This window comes from Trachurus japonicus, unplaced genomic scaffold (assembly GCF_045865225.1).
Source record: "Trachurus japonicus isolate A0001 unplaced genomic scaffold, Traja_1.0 AP031168.1".
NCBI lineage: Eukaryota > Metazoa > Chordata > Actinopteri > Carangiformes > Carangidae > Trachurus > Trachurus japonicus.
In genome coordinates, this window is record NW_028221301.1 from 15,001 (window position 1) to 25,000 (window position 10,000).

Below are 10,000 nucleotides of genomic sequence, written 5' to 3' on the forward strand. Positions count from 1 at the left end.
GGGCAGGTCCGGGAGTTGAACCCGGGACCTCTCGCACCCAAAGCAAGAATCATACCCCTAGACCAACGAGCCTCTTCTGAGCTTATTTTATTCCCCAAAATTTGGAAGGTCTTTCTCTTGGCCTCAACTATAAAGTTTTCACATGGGTCACTGAGTTGTATTTGAGGGCTTTTTCAATTGACACGCTTGGATCATGTGTAACCAAGGGCTCATCCAGTATCACGTGAAGACATTGTCTATGACTAAAGGGCTCGTCCAAAAATTTGGAGTGTTATTTACTTAGGAAAACCTAGGAAAGTTTTTGCACTTAGAAATTGTAAGTAAATTCTACAAGGGCGATCATCAAGTAAACCTTACTTGCAGGATACAAGTTACTTTTACTAGAAAACCTCAAGTAATTTACTGATTATTATTAATATGGACATTGAATTTTACTCTCTCCTTCTTTGTAAGTTTTACTCAGACTCTGACTGCTGCAAACTGAAAAATCTCACCTAAAATCAATGGCCTTTCAAGGTAATTTTAAATATCTTTTTAAGTTTTATTTATGGACTATATGTAAGTAACATTTACACAGCATTTTACATATTTTTCTGCAGTTTAAATTGCCTAAATTTGCTCTTAACCCGTTAGGCCCGCCGAACCCGGTACCGGGTTCGGTAGAGCGCTACAGTGATTACTGCCTATAAAATGTTAATAACACGCTGTGGTGTTTTTTTTTTTTTTATGTTTTCAAAAGACGAGGCTTCAACGCTATCAAAACAACAGTCCGAGTGTATTTTTCTCAAACACAGTTTGTTTGGCAATAATTTAAACATTTAATTCAAAAAATAACAGCTGCGTGAATATAAGGCACAGTCGAAATTAAATGCAGCAGTACACTATATCCGCTCGCTCGACTCAGTCATGTTAGGTGTCATAATTAAACTAGAGAAGTTAATCTTTCTGTTGATACCAAGCAAAACATAGTCCGACCAAACCAGCTAATGTCAGCCCCGTAGCAATGGCGCTGCAAAAGTTTGCATTTTATCGTCAAAAAGTGAAATTCTGTGTTTATGTCTCAATATTCCATCAAATAACAAAGCAAGTGTCACCAAAAGCGACTAATATTGTTTCCTTACCCTTTCGTGGTCATTTTGAGTCTATTTGTATAGTTCTCCGATCAAAACAGACGCCATGACAGCCTATATTGCATACACAGCAGACACGCAGCATCCTCACTGCTCTACTTTATACACGGTCCTTTACTTCCACCTACTGGTCGTGTGTTGGTGTTGCAGAGTCAATGACACTGCAGCGATATAGTACGTATCGCGAGCTTTCCAACGAGATCTCATACTCCGATGTGACCTTCGGGTCAACTCGGTTTTTTTCGATGCGCAAGCATACAGACGCCGAAAAAAAAAAAAGCTGACGGACACCTGAGCGAGAGAGAGAATTGTTACGCACGACGCGCGAGCGCGATTCCACTGGTTTTTTTCACCCTTTTTATTTTTATCAGACTACTATCAGTAGTAATTAAGTTTTAAAATGTCTGAGAAACAGAGGTACTCGGTACTGGAGGCCTTAGAAGAGATTCAGAGGAGAAGTGATGTGGAGTTCACGGACTCATCTGACAGCAGCGATGAAGAGGATGACACGGATTTTATGGATCCAGTTTATGAGTAAGTTATTGTGTTTCTTTTCACATTTTGAACACATTGGCTGTACATTTTTGGCAATTTTTTAGCGACTGTAGCGATTTTTGTTTTTATTTCACCTTTTCAAACAATATCAACAGCTGATCTGTGTAAAGGGAAGAGGCACAAAATGGCGACCATACGTTGACATTTTCTGTCATACTTGCGTTTTGTTGGCATGTTTTTCCACAAAATCAGATATTTTACTTACTAATTTTATGTCAGTGAGTTTTTTACTATTATCACATAGCCCGAAAACCTTTTCAACCTGCCATTGGTCTCATACGTGCAGGCATTTGATAGCTACAGCTACAACTACAGCTATAGTTACTAGCTGTAGTTAGCTACAGCTGTAGTTAGCCTACTAGCTGTAAGTTAGCTAGCTACAGCTGTAGTTGGAGGGCAGGCTGCAGGGTCAGGCTGGGGGGCTGGCGGGCTGTAGTGCTGCAGAGCTATGGTGTAGCTGTATTAGCTACATTATTATTAGTAATATATATTATTACTATTAGCTATATTTATTGTATTCATTTGTATTTTTTTTATATAGTTTTATATTTCATTTCACCAACTGGATAGTCACCTGCTTGTATGTTTGACCTGTGGGACTATTTTATATACTGTATGTGTGTGTGTGTGTGTGTGTGTGTGTGTGTGTGTGTGTGTGTGTGTGTGTGAGTGAGATATATATATATATAAAGAGAGAGAGATACATACATACTGTATTAATTATTTCTGCTGTGTAATTCAAACACTATTTGTACGTGGTTGCTCAAGATTAGTCTCTTTTGGCTCAACACGTTATTATGAATTGGACAGATGTATTGTTCTGTGAAATGATTCGTATCATTTGTCTCCATTTTCAAAGCCAAGAGAATGATGTGGATGAGACCCCAGGACCATCTGGCACCAACGGCACTGCAGCCCCCCAGCCCCCCAGCCCTGAGGCTATGTCTCCTCTTTCCAGTGAGGATGATGATGATGATGATGATGATGAAGATGAGGACTTCGTGCCACCAGCAAGGAAGACGAGGAAGACGCGCTCCAGTTTTGCCTCTTCCAGTGCAAGGTCACGCTCCCCTGCCCCAGCTCCATCACAGTCAAAGAGGGGTCAGCAGAGACGACGTGGGCCTGTCAGTAAACGGCCAAAGCAGGCTACCTCTGGATGTGGGGATGGTGGTGATGACGAAGAGCGGTGGTGTAATCCAGAAGAGCCAGATGTGGAACCACTGCTGCCAAAATTTGAGCCAAAGCATCCACCAGGGCCCAGAATTGACAAGACAGTGGCATGGTCACCACTGAGCTTGTTCAAGCTTTTCTTCAGCTACAGCACCATTCACACCATTGTCAATAACACAAATGACAATGCAGCCAGAAGAAAAGCCTCAGGTATGCGTTTCAAATGGTCTCCCCTCTCAGTTGAGAACTTTTTCATATTTTTGGCCATAATACTTTATTCTGGGATGGTCCATGTGCATTCAAGGGCAGACATGTGGAGAAGAGAGTGGCCCTACAACTTCACCTTTCCACGGAGCTGCATGACCAGAGATACATTTGAAGCCATTTTTTGGTCCCTTCATCTGTGTAACATCAAAGATGACGAAGAGAACCAGAAAAAGAAGGGAACACCTGAGTACGACCGGCTTTTCAAGATCAAACCCCTCTACAGCCAGATTGTCACTGCTTGCAACTCACTCTTCCAGCCATGCAGGGAAATAAGTATTGACGAGCGAATGGTGGCAAGTAAGGCTAGAATCGGCTTCAGGCAGTACATGAGAGACAAGCCAACCAAGTTTGGATATAAACTGTTTGTGTTGGCTGATTCCTGTTCTGGATATACATGGAATTTCTTTGTTTACCAAGGAAAAACTGCCGATGTTCAGGGGGAGGGTCTCAGTTTCACATCAGTCATGGACCTAATGAACTTTGCACTGCTGGGAAAAGGTTACCACCTGTATGTTGACAATTTTTATTCCAGTCCAGCACTTTTTCAACATCTTGCCAAGAATTGTACAGCAGCTTGTGGAACCATCCGCCAAACCCGCATTGGCTTTCCCAAAACAAAACGTAATGATTTAACAAAGAAGGCTGAGAGGGGAGACATGAGGTGGCTGCGGAAGAACAACCTGCTCTTTGCGAAGTGGAAGGACACAAAGGAGGTGACAGTGTGCAGCAGTTTCCACAAGGCATACAGTGGAGACTCCACACGCAGGAGAGTAAAGGACGATGGACAGTGGCACAATAAAAACATTCCTGTTCCTGATGCGGTCAAGGATTACAATAAGTACATGGGAGGGGTGGATCTGTCAGATGCCCTGATTCAATACTACTCCGTTCGAGGGAAGACGATGAGATGGTACAAGACGTTCTTCTACCATTTTGTAGATATTGCTGTCGTCAACTCCTACATCCTCTTCAAGCACTTGGCCATCGGGAAAGGAGAGACTCCCATGAGCCACAAAAGATTCAGGGAGGTCCTCATGAAGGAGATGGTCCATGAGGCCCAAGCTGCAGTTGCTGCTGCTGCCCCCCAGCCCACTCTCAGCAATACCTGTATGCCAATGTATTTTGGACAAACTGCCACTGACCAGCGGAGGGTCTGTGTTGTGTGCAAGGAGCAGGGGAGAAAGGCGAAGACACCAGTGTACTGCAGCAAGTGCAATGTTGCTCTGTGTTTCACCTCAAGCCGGAACTGCTACAAAGAGTACCATCTGAGGATGTAGCGAACTTTGAAATCACAGCACTCAACTAGCCTAGTGCATACCTTATTGTTTTTTTTGTTTTTGTTTTTTTGTGTGTGCTTTCTTTCACTTTCCCCTTGATTATGTTTTTATTATACATTACACAGTGAATTAATTTATTATGATTATTGATATTCTTTTATATATTCTTATTATTTATTATAAGTGATATTCTTTTATGTATTCTTATTATTTATTATTAGTGAGATTCTTTTATATATTCTTATTCTTTATTTATTATGATTAGTGATATTCTTTTATGTATTTGTTTTTGACTAGTGATATTTTATATATTTATATTTGTACATAGTTTACAGGATTCATTAAAGTTTTATAGTCATAGTCGCATAGTCAGTTTCAGTTTACAGCCAAGGTTTCATAGTTTCAAAGTTACAGTTTTATAGTTTTCATATAGTTACAGTCAAGTTTTCCTAGTTTCATAGTCAAAATACAGTACTTTTACAAGTTTTACTTATTACATGTTATAATAAAATTATTCCATTTGGTGACGAATTGATACAGTTGAGTTTGTTTGTTTTTATTCATCATCATCGTCATTATCTTTATTTGCCAGACTCAGGGTCCATATACTGTGCACAATGGTAGTAGTTGATGGGCCACAAGGTAAATTTCATATCCAAAAGCTCCAGTAAATGGCAATAGACTCCTGTAATGGACATAAGTTGTATTTTTGAGCCAGTTTCCTTTGGAAGTGGAAAATAATCTATTTGGCACACTCTGGTGCCAAACTGTGCCAAATAGTGCCAAATGAATGTCCGCCTGGTCCTATCCTTACTAAAACCTTTGTGGAGGCTTTGCCCTTTGCTCAAATTCCATCAAATTTGTTACATTTGTAGTCAATAATTTGCTGAAGGTGATCAGTAGCACCTGTGTGCATGGGGTTATTGTTATCATAGTGTTATCATCTTACAAATAGGGGAAAAAAATAGGCGAGGATAGAAATTTCACATTTCTCCTTTGATTTATTCCAATTTACTCAAGTATAGTAACAGACACAAAATTTGACACTGGGAATACATTCCCTGAGGTCCCTAGATGTTCCCAGACACCAAGGAAATGCATGTGAACCATATAAGTGTGTAACAATTCTTCATTTACTTTGGGTATGTATTTTTAGGCGTTTTTTCTTAAAATATGGCTAGGGTTTAACAGGTTAATGTTTTTGTGTATTGAAACAATGACTTTAAAAATGAGGCAGCTGTTAATTCAACACATTTATTTTTCTGTGAAAAAATATGTTTTTCAATCAAACATGTTCCACAAGGTTTGCAAACAATACAACACTCACATCTGTGACCCTTTGAAAATGGCCCCACAATCCAACAGTTGAGAACCTCTGGTTTACCTTGAAAATGCTGATCTAACTTTCCTTCATTCCTTTTCTCTATTCCTTCCCTTCTTCCTCGACCCGAAGACAGCACGCATTCATTAAGTGCAACAAGTTGAAATAAAAAATAACATCATTAAAACGAGAACATAGACAAATAGCCACATAAACAAATGTGCCGTTTTTTCTTTTAGTTCCCTCTTTGAAAGGACAACCCTTGGGTCAAACATGTGCACTGAAGCTATAAGCTTGTTTCGCAGAGACAGGATCTTTGGGGACAGCTTAAGGACATCAAGCTCTAGAAGAAGCTTCTGGAACACTTCAAAAGTGTGCTTCATTTTTGGTTGGTAACTCAAGTTCATGGCATAAACAATGCCCATCAGCAGGAGACAGGCCTTTGCAACACTTCCACAGTTGTCAAGTACCTCAGTCCCTTCAACCAATCGACACATCAGCGTCGGATGCACCTTCATCTTCTTCTCCTGTGTGGTAGACACAGATCCTCAGGACTTGCTCAGCCTGGTCCTCTTGAACTGCCTCTCTGCTGATACCCTGTAAAATATATGTGGATCCATGTTCAGGTGCATAGTAGAGCTTAATTTTTTATTCAAGTTACAGACTACTGTCAAAAATATAAATATTTTGATAACAGCTTAAGTTTGCCATCACTTTTACATTCACAAACAACCTGTAGTAAATCAGGCCTTATGGACCTTATGCACAACTCCAGTGATTCCTGAACTTTATTTCCTGTCTAATTATGGGAAACACTAAATAATACAGATGTGCATGTAGCACGCAGAGGAGAGGAGAAGAGAGAAGGTGGGAGGTAAGAGGACAGAGGAGAAGAGAGAAAATGGGAGAGGAAAGGAGGAGAGAGAATCAAAGAGAGGAGATAAGAGGAGAAAGGAGGGGAGGAGACAGAAAAGAACACAAGAAAAGGGAGGAGAGAGGAGAAAAGAGAAGCGAGGAGAGACAATCGTTACCTCAAATTTTCGAATATCATCATCTCCAAAAATGATGCGGAGCTTTGCTGGCGTGCCCATCCTGGCAGAGAAAGGTGTATCAGAAACACAAAAAATATTTGTTAATCTTTGCAGACATTCATTCTAATGTTAAGTTTAACTTTTAACTTAAAGCAGATATCAGCGGCACGGCCGTTTCGGCTAATGCTGTGTTCAAGTCAGGCTTTTGAAACCGTAAGTTACAGCTTCAAGTCACAACTACGACTTGGTAGCGTTCCAGGTAACCCGTAGCTCGTGTTTTTACCGTCCTGTTGTCTGTGAAAGTTCCTTATAACGGCCACTCGTAACTTCCGACCCGTGAACTCGTACCAGATCGAACTGGTATGACTTCACAGGAAGGAAAAACACAAAGTACGAGTTTCCTTGAACGCACCATGAGTTAGCAGCCCCCGCCCTTGTCAGGCATCAATTGGTCCTCGTGCTACGTCACCACATTCACGCGCATCCCTTGGCTGCACACACAGCCCTTCATGCCGTTCTCTCCCCTCATTGGATAACACTTGTATCCCACAAGGAAAATTTTCTCCTCGGGTTACAGCAGAGCAGAGTGACGGAGAGACTCGTGTTTAGGCTGAAATACTTCATGTAAGTGATTGCTGACGGAAAATAGGACTATTTAGGACTTATATTAACAAAAACATTCCACTGATATCTGCTTTAACTTTTTTTTTTTTTACCTGAATAGCCAGATGACGTTGTTTGTGACACTGCTTGCTGTAGTTGCTGCTTGAGAAGGGACTGTGTCAACAGCAGAAAGTCGGTGGTTTGGGCTTAAGGACAAAAAAACAGACAAGATAAGACATTAAAACTACAGAATACTACATTAAAACTACAGAATCATGTAACCAAAATAAACTGTACCATTGTCAAACCCATGTCGTTTTGATAATATGCTTTCAAAATATTTTAAAATATCACTTTTACTTAAAAAAAACTTGATTGAAAATCAATATAGTTCGATTGAAACTCAGTGGCTGGTTCAGATAGACCGCAGCAGAAGGGGTGCGTTTGATTTCATCTCCGGGCTGCCCAGCGGGCACACAAACAGCGCGTGAACGTCATTCATAGAGGCTCCGCCTGCTCGGTTCTAATGTGCTGAGCGTGAACACAATCAACGCACCCACCGGCGTGAGAGAGAGGAGACGCGGTGGTGTGTGTTGCTGCTGTCAGGAGTCAGGTCTTGGGTACTTCAAACAGCCCAACTACTGGTGGGGAGAGAAGCACCGCGCCGTGTCACAGCCTCTGGCCACAGAATGTGACGTCTCTCGGTCAAAGCAGGTCAGGAACAACGGCCCCACACCGGTGGTCGTGGCCCGCTTCGGCAGAGAGATCACCACTTTCTGCAGCTGTAGGACACGGTGCTCGTGCTTTGAGCTGCAGGAGCGAGTCGCCGGTGAACGTGAAGCAGCTGAGCTCCAACACAACCCGTCCATGTGCCTGTGTAACGTTACGCCAGCGCGAGGGAGAGAGAGAGGCAGGCGAGGCCTATGGCAAACACTGGATGCGATGGTTAACAAGTGCCCCCCGCCCCAGTCGACAAAGGAGTATTCCAATAACGTTAGGCTACTACTCGAGTAGTGACCCCGAACCTTCGGATAGTTAAATATGCCACTCGTTGCAGCCCTAAACATGTCCGGCCACATAACCACCGTCAACTTCACATTAAAGGAACGTGCTCGACCTTCCGGAAGCTACACGTTTCATAAACACAAAACAAACCACTCGTTTTGTATAAACCTAAGATAATTATCAAAAACGATGATATTTGAACTTTTCATATGCAGGAAAACCCCTGAATGACTTACCTTAAAGGTGATTTAGCCGCTCCTGCTGCCATTAAACCTGACCGCCGTCACCGTCTTCAAATGTTGGCGGTTATAGACGCGCATGCGTCCTGGAGGCGAGCATGGTCACAAGGCGCATGTGCGGATTCATAACGTGAAACACTATTAAAACTTATTTGATATTTCTAAGTTCATGTGCAATGACATGAAACCTTTGAATATTGTGTGAAAATATCTAATAAAACTTACTCTTCCCACACTGTTTATTTATTACATGAATGACATATATAGATTTACTTGAATAATTCCAGTTCTCACTGATACTTACAATTACAAAATAAAAATTGTGACAGTTGACCTAATAAATATTACTACACCACAAAATCATTTTTTTCAGTGTACAAGCCCATTTTATTCCCCAACATTTGGATGTTCTGTCTCTTGGGATCAGCTATGAAGTTTTCGCATGGGTCACTGAGTTGTATTTGAGGGCTTTTTCAATTGACCCTTCGCGTAAGCCCCGCCCCCTTGGTTACTGTTGCTACGGCGGGCAAGCTTTCACTCCCAGCCATGCTCCTGGCAGTATTTGGTATCGATTTCAAAGAAAATATCAGCAAATTTCTGGATAAACTGTTCTGAGATAATAGAGAGAAGAAGTCACAAAGATCATTCATAGTTTTCAGTGACGTGACTCGCGCAGGAGGATAAAACATCTGTTCAACGACACGACTGGACAATGTACAGAGCAGCAGTAAGGACCGGTAATTTTACCGTCTATCAACCCAGGAAGACTTAGGTCATCTCACTGGTCATGAAACGTTGTCACACTGCAAGTTTTTGGGCGATTGTGAACCACATACAGCTTTCGCTGCTGTTTTTTTTTCTCCCACCGCTGTATCAGTCAGTGAAAGCAGTCCCTGCCTGGAGGATCCCTCGCCTAAAAGCCCAGGTAAACGCGGTAAAAGTACAGCTGTCATTTCGGAGGTGAACATATGGTTATCCCCATATTTACACTTGCTCAAGTCGAAAAAAAAGTCCGCTCGTATCTGAACATCTCTATATTGCTGCTGCCGCCGCCGCCACCGCCGTAGTAGCAGCGGCAACAACAACATCCTTCTCTACAAACAAATGTTTTTCGTCCTAGTCTCAAAATGTGTCCACAAAAGCAAACGTAATGACTCACTGCGGAAAGCTTGCCAGGCCTATAGTTACAGTTGCTAACGTAGGATTGGACAATAGCCGTTTGTGGGAGGAGTTGGCGAAGGGTCAATTGACACGCTTGGATCATGTGTAACCAAGGGCTCATCCAGTATCACATGAAGACATTGTCTATGACTAAAGGGCTCGTCCGGGATTTGAACCCGGGACCTCTCGCACCCTAAGCGAGAATCATACCCCTAGACCAACGAGCCTCCTACAAGCCCAT

General features: G+C 42.1%; 1 non-coding gene across 1 annotated transcript; it reads right to left on the reverse strand.

Moving 5' to 3' along the window:
• Nucleotides 1-9,914: 9,914 nt before the first annotated feature.
• trnap-agg (transfer RNA proline (anticodon AGG)) lies at nt 9,915-9,986 on the reverse strand. The gene has a single exon. It is a non-coding gene; the product is annotated as a tRNA-Pro (tRNA).
• Between the last annotated feature and the right edge of the window lie 14 nt (nt 9,987-10,000).